Source organism: Nicotiana attenuata, chromosome 12 (assembly GCF_001879085.1).
Source record: "Nicotiana attenuata strain UT chromosome 12, NIATTr2, whole genome shotgun sequence".
Classification (NCBI taxonomy): Eukaryota; Viridiplantae; Streptophyta; class Magnoliopsida; order Solanales; family Solanaceae; genus Nicotiana; species Nicotiana attenuata.
The window spans coordinates 44523391-44538336 of NC_032000.1; positions in this window are offsets into that span (position 1 = coordinate 44523391).

Genomic DNA, 14946 nt, shown 5'->3' on the forward strand with positions numbered 1-14946 from the left:
TCACTAAAGAGAGACGACCAACAACCATTTTTAAAAAAAATATAATATAATAAAAGGAAGGGAAGACCTACGAGCAAAATTCCATGCCTCAGGAAACCCCGCAGGGTTCGATACCACGTGCTCTGTTCGGACGTAAAAGAAGTTCTCCCAAAAGCGGCGATTGGCCTTGTCATTCATCTTCACCACCAAACCCTTGGTTCCTCGGTGACGAAGGTGAATCATCGTGCACTTATAAAAATGGGGGGCGAAGAGGTGAAGCATGTGTTGTAGAGAAATTCTCCGATCGGCCAGCTCCGCGTACTTGATAATCATAAGGAAGAGCTTGTATACGTATGGAGAGAGTTGAGCGGGACACACTTTGTAGAAGCGGCAGAAGTCCACCGCCAAGGAGGGAAGGGGAAGCGTGTATCCAATGACAAATGGCTTTGAACGCCGCCGGAACAAGTTCAATGTGATCAAGGATTCTCCATTTGGCTTTGAACGCCGTGAGCGCTGCAACATCCATCGTAAAAATAACAGGTTCAAACTCATCCTCGGCAGGGCTCTTGAAGTCAGTCCTTGCCTTCCCTGGGCGAGGAACCACCTCATCCACGGTTGGAAACTTCTCATCCTCCGCCGTAACTATATCCTCTTCATGTGGAGGCATGCTAATTTCCGGCGCAAGGGCACCAACAACTCTCTCTGGGTCAGAGAATGCACTATCCATCTCTTCTTTGATTGCAAAAATCGGGAACGAAAAAGGAAAAAGGTAGCGAACCACAAGAATTTTTAACAGAAAGGGAAATGTGAGAAACTGTAGGAGAAGAAGAAAAACTGCGAAAGTCTCTCTTGAGCAATTGGGAAGCGCATCATTCAAATATAGGATTTCCTCCAATTTATAGGGATAAAAGTACCCTAAGCGGGAAGACCGAACGCCGCCATTTCGAAAATGGCAAGGGCACAGAAAATGATGCAATGCATAGAAAACGTGCACCATAATGACGCATGAGGAATTTTAATGACATTCTGAACTGACGTAACGGTCGGATGCAGCTCTCGAAACGTCATGTCGCTACCTCATCATGAGGTACTCGCCCCTCACATAAAGCGCTCAGATTTTTTCGAATCGTAAGAGTCCACCCATCGAGCTCGCCAAAAGACGACCCCAATAGACGGAGGGACTAACTGTATGGTTCGAAATCTGACAAAACAAGAATATGCAGGAAGAGGAACGACAAAGTCACTTGGGCCGAAGTCGTAGTCGTATAACGCTATAGCAACAAGCACCTCGGCCACGACCGAGGTCGTGTACTCAGAATGCTTGTACGACGAATTGGTTGTTACAGCATTTCAGAGGGTCAACCTATAACACAATGAAATGACTTAGGTGCTCTGGCTGATGACGGTTGTGTAAATGAGAATACTTAGTATATATACTAGGTGAGAGAGCTAAGAAACGGGGGGTAGATTCTCACAAATCACACACTTCTTCACTAACAGGGGAGGTGATAGGAGAATCCTTCTCGAAGATAAGAGAAGGTTCAGAACTTTGCTATTCATCTTCTGTAGCCATCGTAATGGAATAAATAAAGATATACCCCGTTTTCACTAATGGTGAATTCTTTCATTATTCTTTATTTTACATTATGGATTTACGATGTCAAGAATGAATGTAAGCTCATTCTTTATTTTACATTATGGATTAACGATGTCAAGAATGAATGTAGGCTCATCATATACATTAAGTCTTTTTCCATTATCTTAATGAGTTCATGAGCTTAACCTTACTCAACTCTTCTTACTTATCATTCATTAATCTAGAGTCAATTATCTTTGGCTAGGTTTTACCCCTTATCAATTCATTAAAATTGGTACATCTAAAAGGGGCTTAAACTTTTTAAGTCAAACAAGATGTACTAACCAAGGCCAAGGCTGAAGGAGAATTTATTGGAGATCCAGAGGGACATGCGATGCGTGCATTACAACAGAAGGATGAAGCTGAAAAGAAGAAGGTGTGTGTTACGAGTGGCATATCTTTCCTTGGTATCGCCATGGTTAACCAACTCTTACTCCGTGGCTACTCTTTTCGTGTCATTGTCGACTGTGGGACCCATATTAAATAAAAGAATAAGAAAAAGAAAAAGGAAACAAAAAAGATTAGAAGAAATTGCAGCTATGGACGGTGAGTCTATGTTTTGATTTACAAGTTGCCAAAACTTGTTTTGGCCGATTACAAATTGCAATGCAAATTGCAAAGAGATAAACCATTCTGATTGGTCCAATGGTTGGCAAGTTTTGCTATAAATAGCAGGCTTCGTTCCTCATTTTAAGTACACCTAAATCAGAGAGCGCAATAAAGCGTAGAGAGAGTAATCCACAGATTGTAGTCTGTGAGATAAATAGAGGGTGGGAGTAATACTGTAGTAAGGTGTTTAAAATAAAGAGTGTTACTTCTTTCGAAGTTGTAGTAGTCTCTTGACACTACTAAGTTGTAATATTATAGTGGTAATATTGCTCCGCTCGGATATTGTATTATACCCCGTTAAAAGATTTGGTGTGATTGTTACTCTCTTGTGTTATTGTTATTTTTCGTGGATATTATTCCTGGGCGGGAATTATTATTTTTCCCAACAATATGGTATCAGAGCCATGGCAAATAATGGTCTGATGTCTTTTCAGTACCCCCGTCTCACAAAAGATAATTATGAGAAATGGTGTCTATGCATGAAAGCCATTCTTGGCTCCCAGGATGTGTGGGAAATTGTTGACAGAGGGTATGCAAAACCCGATAATTAGGAAGCTCTTCCTCAAAATGAATAAGATGTATTGGCAAAGACGGGGAAGAAGAATATACAAGCCCTCACGCTCATCCACCAATGTTTGGATGATTCCATATTTCAGAAGGTGGTAGATGCTACCACCTCAAAGGAAGCTTGGGAGATTTTACAAAAATCTCTTCAAGGAGTTGACAAGGTGAGGAAGGTAAAACTTCAAACTCTAAGGGCTTTTGAAATTTTAAAAATGAAAGAATCTGAATGCATTTTGGATTATTGTTCAAAAGTGAAGGCTGTTATGAATCAATTAAGAAGACATGGAGAGGACATAGAAGATGTTCGTGTGGTAGAAAAGATCCTTCACACTTTAACACCTAAATTTGTTTTTGTGGTGTGTGCTATTGAGGAGTCTAAAGATTTAGACTCTATGACGGTGGAGAAATTGGAGGGTTCTTTACAGGCTCATGAAGAAAAGATCAAGAGGAGACAAAAAGTGACATTGGAGCAACTTCTTAAAACTCAGGCATCATTTAAGGATTATGGAGGTGAAAAAAGCTATCGAGAGAATGGACGAGGACGAGGCTGTGGCGGTCATGGAAGAGGAAGAAGTAATAGTAACAACTTCAACAATGAAGCTAAAATCCACCAAACATTCAGAGGTCGTGGTCGTGGACAAAGAGGAGGAAGAGGACGTTGCTACATCCATGAAAATAATGGACAAAGGTATGACAAATCAAAAATTGAGTGTTATAATTGTCATAAATTTGGCCATTACTCTTGGGAATGTTGTAGCAATGTTGAAGAGAAAGCTAACCTGGTTGAGAACAAGAAAGAAGAAGATGAGTCAACATTGTTGTTGACACTCAAGCAACAAGATAGGGATGATTGTAGCTCGTGGTATTTGGACAATGGAGCAAGCAATCATATGTGTGGATGCAAAGAGAAGTTTGTGGAGATCAATAAGATGGTGAGAGGTAATGTGTCCTTTGGAGATACCTCACAGATTCAAATCAAAGGGATAGATACGATTCTGATCTCCTGTAAAGATGGTAGTCACAAGCTAACTCAAGATGTTTATTATGTGCCAAAATTAAAAAGTAATATATTGAGTTTGGGTCAACTTCTTGAAAAGGAATATGACATCCACATGAAAAATATGCATCTTTGGCTTAGAGATTCAAGTGGAATTCTAATTGCTAAAGTGCATATGGCAAAGAATAGATTATTTTCTCTGAATCTTAAAACAATTGATGCAAAGTGTTTGAAGGCTAATGTGCAAGATGAATCATGGTGTAGGCACATGAGATTCGGGCACTTGAATTTTGAAGCGCTCAAATCAATGGGAGAAAAGAACATGGTGCATGGGATACCGTCAATCAACCATCCCAATCAATTGTGTGAAGCTTGTCTTCTTGGAAAACATGCAAGGAGAAGTTTTCTAAAGGAGGCCATATCAAGATCAACCAAGCCGCTCCAGCTTATTCACACTGATGTGTGTGGACCAATCAATCCACCTTCCTTTGGTAATAGTAAATACTTTCTGCTTTTCATTGATGACTTTAGCAGAAAGACTTGGGTTTATTTCTTAAACCAAAAATATGAAGTTTTTGCTGCTTTTAAAAATTTTAAAGTACTTGTGGAGAAAGAAAGTGGCTATGAAATAAAAGCTTTAAGGTCCAATAGAGGAGGTGAATTCACTTCAAAAGAATTTAATGACTTCTGTCAGTCTCATGGAATTCGTCGCCCTCTAAGCGGTACCTTATTCACCCCAACAAAATGGAGTTGCAGAGTGAAAGAATCGAACGATTCTTAATATGGCTAGATGTATGTTGAAAGCTAAAAGTATGCCCAAGGAATTTTGGGCTGAAGCTGTTTCTTGTGCAGTTTATTTGAACAACAGGCTTCCAACAAGAAATATTAGAGATCAAACCCTGAAGAAGCATGGAGTGGAAGAAAGCTAACTGTTAAGCACTTGAGAATCTTTGGGAGCATAGCCTATGCTCATGTACCAAAGCAAGGGAGAGCAAAGCTTGTCGATCAAAGTGTCAAGTATGTGTTTGTTGGCTATGATACGAGTTCAAAAGGCTACAAGTTATACAACCCAAGTAACGGCAAAGTGGTGGTAAGTCCGATGTTGAATTTGATGAAGAATTGGCATGGAATTCGGAAGCTCAGGAAGAAACTTCATATGATTTTCCTCCATATTTTGGTGATGAAGAAGAACCAAAGATTGTGGAACCTGTGCAGGACACAATTCCATCTCCTTGTCCAACAAATGTTGCATCTCCCTCTTCTCAAGAAAGTTCAAATGAACAGCCGCAGAGGACAAGGAGTATTCAAGAGCCCTATGAGGACACAGAAGAAGTTACTAATTTTGATTTTTTATATTGTCTCTTTGCTGACAGTAAACCAATGAACTTTGATGAAGCTGTTACAGACAAAAGGTGGAGACAAGCCATGGAGGAGGAGATCGAGTCAATAGAGAAGAACAACACTTGGGAGTTAACAACTCTTCCCAAGGGTTATCGAGCAATTGGAGTAAAATGAGTATACAAGACAAAGAAGAATGTTGATGGAGATGTGGAGAGATACAAGGCACGACTTGTGGCTAAAGGCTACAAGCAAAGACAAGGCATTGACTATGAAGAAGTCTATGCACATGTTGCCCTTATGGAGATGATTCGTTTGCTAATCTCTTTGGCGGCGCAAATGAAGTGGAAGATCCATCAACTAGACGTCAAGTCAGCATTTTTGAATGGCTATCTTGAAGAAGAAATCTATGTTGAACAACCATTGGGCTTCGTGGTCAAAAATCATGAAGATAAAGTGCTGAAGTTGAACAAAGCTTTATATGGATTGAATCAAGCCCCACGAGCATGGAATAGTTGCATCGACGTGTATTTTCAAGACAATGGGTTTACTCGTTGTCTCCATGAATATGCTCTTTACCTTAAAGTTCATACTAATGGAGATATCTTACTTGTTTGTCTTTATGTTGATTATCTCATTTTCACGGGTAATAACCCACGTTTGTTTGAAGCTTTTAAGAAAGATATGTCCTGTGAGTTCGAGATGACAGACGTAGGGCTCATGTCATACTACCTGGGCCTAGAAGTGAAGCAGATGGAGGATGAAATTTTTATCTCTCAAGAAAGCTATACAAAAGAGATATTGAAGAAGTTCAACATGCTCGATTGCAATTTCGTGAACACACCGATGGAGCGTGGGACAAAATTGTCCAAGTTCGATGAAAGAAAAAAGGTGGATCCCACATTTTTCAAAAGTCTTGTAGGAAGTTTGAGGTACTTGACTTGTACCAGGCCAGATATACTCTTTGCAGTTGGAGTAGTAAGCCGCTTCATAGAGGCTCCTAGCTCTACTCACTTGAAAGTCACTAGAAGAATTCTTCGCTACCTAAGAGGTACGATTGACTTTGGGCTATTTTATTCTTCTTCTAGTGATTTCAACCTTATGGGAGTGATAGTGATTATGCGAGAGATATTGATGATAGAAAAACTACAATTGTTTTTGTATTTTTCTTGGGTGATTATGTTATTTTTTGGAGTTCAAAGAAACAATCAATTGTTACTCTCTCGACTTGTGAAGCTAAATATATAGCAACAACATCTTGTACCTGTCATGCTATTTGGCTGAGAAGATTATTGAAGGAGCTCAATTTGCCACAAATTGAAGCTACAGAGATTTATATTGACAACAAATTCGCAAAGGCACTCGCAAAGAATCCGGTGTATCATGATTGAAGCAAGCATATAGACACAAGGTATCACTTTATCAGAGATGCATTGCCAAGAAGGAAATCGAGCTCAAATATGTAAAGTCTCATGATCAAGTCGCAGATATCTTCACAAAGCCTCTCAAGTTTGAAGATTTCCAGAAATTGAGATCTTGTCTTGGAATGAACAGGAAAAATCAAAATTAAGGGAGAGATTTGTGGGACCCATATTAAATAAAAGAATAAGAAAAAGAAAAAGAAAACAAAAATGATTAGAAGAAATTGCGGCTATGGACGGTGAGTCTATGTTTTGATTTACAAGTTGCAACAAGTTGCCAAAACTTGTTTTGACCGGTTACAAATTGCAATGCAAATTGCAAAGAGATAAACCATTCTGATTGGTCCAATGGTTGGCAAGTTTTGCTGTAAATAGCAGGCTTCGTTCCTCTTTTTAAGTACACCAAAATCAGAGAGCGCAATAAAGCGTAGAGAGAGTAATCCACAAATTATAGTATGTGAGACAAATAGAGGGTGAGAGTAATATTTTAGTAAGGTGTTTAAAATAAAGAGTGTTATTTCTTTTGAAGTTGTAGTAGTCTCTTGACACTACTAAGTTGTAATATTATAGTGGTAATATTGCTCCGCTCGGGTATTGTATTATACCCCGTTAAAAGATTTAGTGTCTTTGTTATTCTCTTGTGTTATTGTTATTTATCGTGGATATTATTCCTGTGCGGGAATTATTATTTTTCCCAACATCGACAACCCAGGTATCTAATACCTATACCAATTCCTTCTTCTCAAATTTTCACGTAAAAATTCTTTTTTGATAATAGACGATGGTGAGACTGGAATTTTTCTAAAGGTGTTCAAAATTTAAAGAAGTAAAAAATTTTAGCCGACAAGGATGTTCAATATGTATTATATACCTCTAAAATATAAAATTTTACCTTTATACATAATTTAATTTTTCGACCACCCTCGATGCAATGCAGCTTCGCCCCTGAATACTACGAATTATTTGACTATCTTATCTAAGTGCTAAGTTTTAAGGCTATTTATGTGACCATCTGCTTGTCATGTTAGCATATCTTAGTGCGTTTAAAGCTAGAATTTTACTTTCTAAAATTATCGTATCAATGCAACCATTGAATAGGATGGATTTATCATAAATACACGTCGTTATACATGAACTTTGTGCCCAACTTATATGTGTTCGATTTCTTGCAATGCTACATCGCGTTGATGACTGAGGTTGAAATTAAGAAGTTTGTAGTGGCGAATATTCAGAGGGATGGTTTAAGTCGATATCACGTATATAGTCACTCGAGCGTAAAGACCTAATGACGAAGATATTGCGTGGGGAGTACTAATTCAATTTAAGATGCATATACCATGTGTAACTAATTTTTTTTATTATTAATAATACTTAACATGTTATAACAAGTTATTTATCATTTGGAGTATTTTATATTTGTATTGGGAAAAAACTGAATTTAAATATTGAAGATGACGTGTCATGACACGTGGACCGGTCAAATAGTCAAAGCGTGGTAATCAGTTAGAAGGCACGAGCAACAACAGATGCGGGAGAGAAGATACTTAAAGGCACGAGCTATTATTCAAATGAAACGAGACTCGTACCTGTTCGAGTCATTTAAAGTTCGAAGATCAGAAGGAATTGAAGAATCTGATAGCGAAAAAGAGTCCAAATTCAGCATTAAATGCCAAATACGTTAGAGAATTTGTATTTAATATGAATGATTGAGTAACGTTTCTTTCAATGTCATTTATTGCTCGTAACTGCCTCATTAAGACAAAGGCATTACACTTGCTCTTAAAATTAACTATAAAAAGAGAAAGTCACAACATCTGTAGGGGACAAGAAAATATTACGGGAATAAACTTGTCTTTTTGCTTTCTGATTATATCATTCAAAATTTCTTTCTTATATACTTTTCCGATTATCAGTAACCCGAGTTCTTCTAAATTCAAGCTTTGACCTAAAATCTAATTTTTGGTTAAACAAATTGGTTCCGTTACCGGGAATCTGATAATCAAGCATATCTCAATCTAATTTTCTTGATTGCATCAATCATGTCGAACAACAATGACAACACTCAAGGGAACCCAGAAATTCAGACAATCCAACAACTTCAAGGAGATTCCCCACAAGGCTCTCCACAAGGTTCTCCACGAGGCTCCCCACGACGGTCTCGTGAAGGCACTCCTGATGGATCTCACACAGATGGACAGGCTCAATTCGAAAATGTTGAAACCATGAATGAGGCTCTGCAAAAACTTATTGCCTCTCAAGTTAATAACGCTCTTCAAGCTTTTGTTAGCCAATTACCTGCTGTTCCACCCACATCTACTCCAAACAACAACACTTTGGAGAATCCTCGTTCAGGATTGGTTAATTCAGGCAGCGGTGGAACCCCTAGTGAAACACAAGAGAGAGACCCAGGTAATCCAGTTAACTCTGATTTACAAAATCTAGTACTAACCTTGCAGAAACAGCTTAAGGAGCAAAAATGAACGCATAGAGCAAATACCTGGAGTACCGTCCGTGATCAAGGGAGTGGATATAGATAATATTCCCAACAACCATGGAAGCCAAGTGCTGCTCCCCTCCCAATTCCAAAGAAGTTTAAGATGTCTGATATTCCAAAGTATGACGGTACATCAGATCCACGAGATCACGTTACTGCATTCACAACAGGTGTCAAGGGCAATGATTTGACTAAGCAAGAAATTGAGTCGGTCTTGGTTAAAAAATTCGGTGAAACACTCACTAAAGGAGCCTTAATATGGTATTCTTTTTTACCTGAAAATTCTATAAATTCGTTTGCTGAGCTTGCATTATTTATCAAAGCACACTCGGGAGCTCAAAAAGTTGAAAAGCGAATGGAAGATATCTTCAAAATCAAGCAAGGAGACTCAGAGTTACTTAGAGAGTTTGTAGATAGATTTCAACGGGAAAGAATGACGCTGCCACGAGTACCTGACAATTGGGCAGCCATAGCCTTTGCTAGTAATTTGAATGAGAAGAGTTCAGAAGCCACGAGGCGACTCAAAGAAAGCCTTCGAGAATTCCCAGCAACAACGTGGAATGATGTCTACAACAGATACAGTACAAAGATGAGGATTGAAGAAGACATTATTTTACGACATAAAACTGAAGAAAAGGTAAGCTCAAGGCATGTGGAAAATGAAAAGAGATCCGGTAAAAACAGGTACGAACCATACATGGGCCCTGCGGGAAAGGATTCACGATCAAGGCAAGATAATCAAAGGTACGATCACAAACATAGGAACAGGGAATCAGGCTCCTCATCAAGGTTCGGGAATGATCGAAACACACGCGGGTCACGAGATGATGATGGAAGTCTAAAGGCAAGGTTCGGTGGTTACAACTTCAATGTAAGCACCTCTGAACTCATGCCTGTTTTAAGGAGCATGGGAGATAAGGTACGATGGCCAAAGGAAATGCGATCAAATCCGAACAGACGAAACCCTGATCATTGGTGCGAATTTCATAATGATCATGGGCATAAAACAGCAGATTGCAGGTTTCTACAAGGTGAAGTTGATCATTTGTTAAAACAAGGGTATCTTACTGAGTTGTTCAGTGAGAAAGGTAAACAAGCGTACATGAAGAACAGACAGGAGCCTCCAAAACCACCTTCGCCCAAGAGAACTGTCAACGTTATAAGTGGAGGTGAAGAGATCAATGATGTATCATATAAAAAGGTTTCAAAAGTGAAAATTACTCACGGGAAGCGGCCTCGACATGTACTGGAAGAGGAGAATGTTATATTCAACAACGCAGACGCCGAGGGACTCATAACTCCGCATAACGACGCACTGGTAATATCTTTACTTGTACATGATACTAACGTGAAACGAGTTTTGGTTGATCCAGGTAGTTCTGTAAACATTGTTTTAATACGGGTATTGCGCGAGATGCAAGCGGAGGATAAACTAATCCCAAAGGCGCATACTTTGTCGGGATTTGATAACTCTAGTGTTGTAACAAAAGGGGAGGTAATACTTACCACATTCGCAGAAGGCGTCGTTAAAGATACCAAATTTCAAGTGGTAGATATGGAAATGGCTTACAATATGATTCTTGGGAGGCCATGGATTCATGACATGGAAGCTGTTCCTTCAACTTTACATCAAGTTATTAAATTCCCATCTCCATGGGGAATATGCCAAATCAGAGGCGATCAACAAACATCTAGAAGCATCAATTCCATTGCAGATTCAACTGTTAAAGGTGAAGACAAATAGCAATTACAGAACTTAGGTGAGGGTAACATGGAAACAACCTCACCTAAGCAAAAGCAAACAGATCTGGATTCAAGACCTGATACCATTCAAGAACCAGAGGAGAATGAGAACATCAAAACAACGATAGAAGAGCTAGAGGCCGTGGTGTTATTTATACATTGGCCCGAGAGAAAAGTGTACATAGGAGCTAATCTTAGCCCGGAGGTAAAACGTAAATTAATTGAATTTTTAAAAGCTAATGCGGACTGTTTTTCTTGGTCCCATTCTGACATGAGAGGGATACCACCGTAAGTCATGACTCATAAGTTGAATGAAGATCCATCATATCCTCTCGTCAAGCAAAAGAAAAGAAAGCAAGGAACTTTCAAAAATAAGGTGATTCAAGAGGAAGTTCAAAAGTTGCTAAAAATTGGTTCAATTCGAGAGGTAAAATATCCTAACTGGTTAGCTAATACTGTTGTGGTTCCTAAGAAGAACGGTAAGTGGCGAGTCTGTGTAGATTACACAGACCTTAATAAAGCCTGTCCAAAAGATTCCTTTCCTTTACCCCACATAGATCAGTTAATTGATGCTACTGCAGGGCATGAACTATTAAGTTTTTTAGATGCATATTCAGGCTATAATCAAATCAAGATGGATCCAGGTGATGAGGAAAAAACCTCTTTTATAACAGACAGGGGGACTTATTGTTACAAGGTAATGCCCTTCGGTCTTAAGAATGCAGGTGCAACGTATCAAAGGTTGGTCACCCAAATGTTTCAAGAACATTTAGGTAAAACCATGGAAGTATATATAGATGATATGCTAGTTAAAACTCAGCATTCAGAAGATCATATATCGTATTTATCTGAAACGTTTAAAATTTTACGAAAATATAATATGAAGTTGAATCCAGAAAAATGTGCATTTGGTGTGGCATCAGGAAAATTTTTAGGTTTTCTTGTTTCTAACCGTGGCATTGAAGTGAATCCTGCACAGATTAAGGCCATTGAAGAAATTCCAGATATACTTTCCAACAAGAAAGAGGTTCAAAGACTAACAGGAAGAATCGCAGCTTTGGGAAGGTTCATTTCTAAATCATCGGAAAAATATTTTAAATTCTTCTCGGCTCTTAAGAAGCAGGATCATTTTGAATGGGATGAGGAGTGTCAACAAGCACTTAGGGATTTGAAAACATACTTGTCAAATCCACCTTTGCTAGCAAAACCCAAGGCTGGGGAGAAACTTTTCATCTACCTTGCTGTTTCAGAAGTTGCGGTAAGCGCGGTTTTGGTACGAGAAGAGCAGGGTAAACAATCTCCTATCTATTATGTTAGTAAATCTTTGTTTGATGCAGAGACACGGTATCCACAATGGGAAAAATTAGCACTTGCTCTAATCATGGCATCTAGGAAGTTAAGACCTTACTTTCAATGTCATCCCATTGTTGTAGTGACTGCATACCCCCTACGTAATATATTGCATAAACATGAATTGTCAGGGAGGTTAGCTAAATGGGCCATAGAGCTAAGTGAATATGAAATCACGTACTTACCTAGAACAGCAATAAAATCACAGATATTAGCTGATTTTGTCGCTGACTTTAGCCAAGGGATGCAATTAGAAGCAGAAAAAGAAGTACAAGTACTTAATGGGGCTAATCCAGGAACATGGACCTTATTTACTGATGGCTCCTCTAATGTAAAAGGTGCAGGATTAGGAATTATTTTAGTACCACCTACAGGTGAAACTATTAGGCAAGCCATTAAATGTCATTCCGTAACTAACAATGAAGCGGAGTATGAAGCTGTGATTGCAGGTTTAGAATTGGCACGAGAACTTGGTATAAATCAAGTAGTGATCAAAAGTGACTCGCAGCTCGTGGTTAATCAAATGCTAGGGACTTACACAGCTAGGGAAGCAAGGATGCAGCAGTACTTAGAAAAGGTACGGGAACTAATAAAGCAATTCCAAACTTGGAAGGTCATACAGATATCGAGGGATGAAAATGTTGAAGCAGATGCCTTAGCTAATCTCGCATTCGCAGCTGATGTAGCAAAAGATGCAAATGCTGCAATTATACATTTATTTCACTCAGTTCTCGATCCAGATAAGAATGAGGTAAATTTTAATAATTTAACTTGGGATTGGAGAAACGAAATTGTTGCTTTTTTACAGTATGGTACCATCCCTAATGACAAAAAGCAAGCACATGCACTTCGCAAAAAGGCTGCTCGTTACTGTTTAAAATAAGGAAATCTTTATCGTAAGATGTTCGGTGGTCCATTAGCAAGATGCCTCGGACCTTCTCAGACGGAATATGTAATGAGGGAAATACATGAGGGTCATTGCGGGAATCACGCAGGAGGAAGATCATTGGTTAGAACCTTGATTAGAGCAGGATATTATTGGCCTAAAATGCAGGAAGAAGCAGAAAGTTTTGTAGCTAAATGTGATAAATGTCAAAGGTACGGTAACAACATGCATAGACCTGCGGAGTTGTTACATCCGGTCATATCACCATGGCCATTCATGAAGTGGGGAATGGATATCGTGGGTCCATTACCACAAGCAAAAGGACAGGTAAAATTTTTGCTCGTGCTTACTGATTACTTCACTAAATGGGTAGAGGCGGAAGCATTTAAACAGGTACGAGAAAAGGAGGTCAGAGACTTCATTTGGCGTAATATCATCTGCCGATTTGGTGTACCAAAGGAGATTGTATGCGACAATGGCCCTCAATTTATCGGAGCTCAAGTCACTGAGTTTTTTGTGAGTTGGCAAATTAAAAGAATCACATCTACACCTTATCACCCAGTAGGCAATGGGCAAGCATAATCAACGAACAAAGTCATAATCAACAATTTGAAGAAACGTTTAGAGGAATCAAAGGGTAATTGGCCTGAAGTGTTAGCCGGAGTTTTATGGGCATATTGCATGACAACAAAGACGAGCACAGGTGAAACTCCTTTCTCTTTAGTTTATGGAGCTGAAGCATTAATCCCAGTTGAAATAGGAGAATCGAGTACAAGATTCTCACAAACAACACAATAATCTAATGACGAAGAGATGCGGGTCAATTTGGATCTACTGGAAGGCAAGAGAGAAGCCGCATTAATAAGAATGGCAGCACAAAAACAAATGATCGAACGATATTACAATAGGAAAGCACGACTGCGATACTTCAAAACTGGGGACTTCGTGCTTAAAAAGGTTTTTCAATCTACAAAGGCAGCCAACGCGGGTAAACTAAGTCCAACGTGGGAAGGACCTTACAAAAGTTCGAGATATTGCAGGAAAAGGAGCATACGAGTTGGAAACAATGGACGGGAAGGTGCTTCCTTCACATTGGAATGCAGTTCATTTGAAGAGATACTACTTCTAAGGCAAAACCCACGGCAAAACGCGAGCTCGTACTAATGAGTCACGACCTGTAAGGCAAAATGGAATAAACTAAAATTCCTAGCCCAGGGTTACAATTATTCTGATAGAAGTATACACGGGTTAAGCAGTCTTCATCTATAATCGCACCCTCCGGTCCCGTATGTATTTCCTTTTCAGGAAAAGGACCAGGTGAAGGAGACTACCAAGTGCTCGAGGCTTCATACTTCAACACTCAAACACTTGGGGGACTACATAGTATATACATTCATGTGTATCAAAAAGGCATAGAAGATTTAGAAAATCAAACCTAGAAGAATCAAGTACGGAGTGAAAATTACGAAGTCATGGCATTCATCATAGTATTCTTTCCCATGAGAAAAATGGCACTCATCATAGTATTCTTTCCCATAAGAACAATGGAGTCATCTCTCAAACTCTTCTTAATGTTCTAGAGCTAAAAGGACTATGTATTAAAACGGGTTATAAAGAAAAACCCCGTATCTATTGTTCTTCTTTTTGTATAAATCTGTTACAAGGAAAACAGTTGCGAGAAAGTTATAGATGTAATTCAAATACATGTAAAGTATTACTCAAAACTTGTCAAAGTTCAGAAATAAAAACTTGTCAAAGTTATTGCAAAAAACATGTGTGTTCCTATTTATTTTATCGTATGATCACACCATTATGAAGTTGAGTACGTCTTCTTCATTAAGTGTCAGAATATAAAAGGGTCCCTCTTTATAAAACTCATGTTATTTAGTCATGGGATTGATAGAAGTCATTTTTCAAAGTACAAAAATG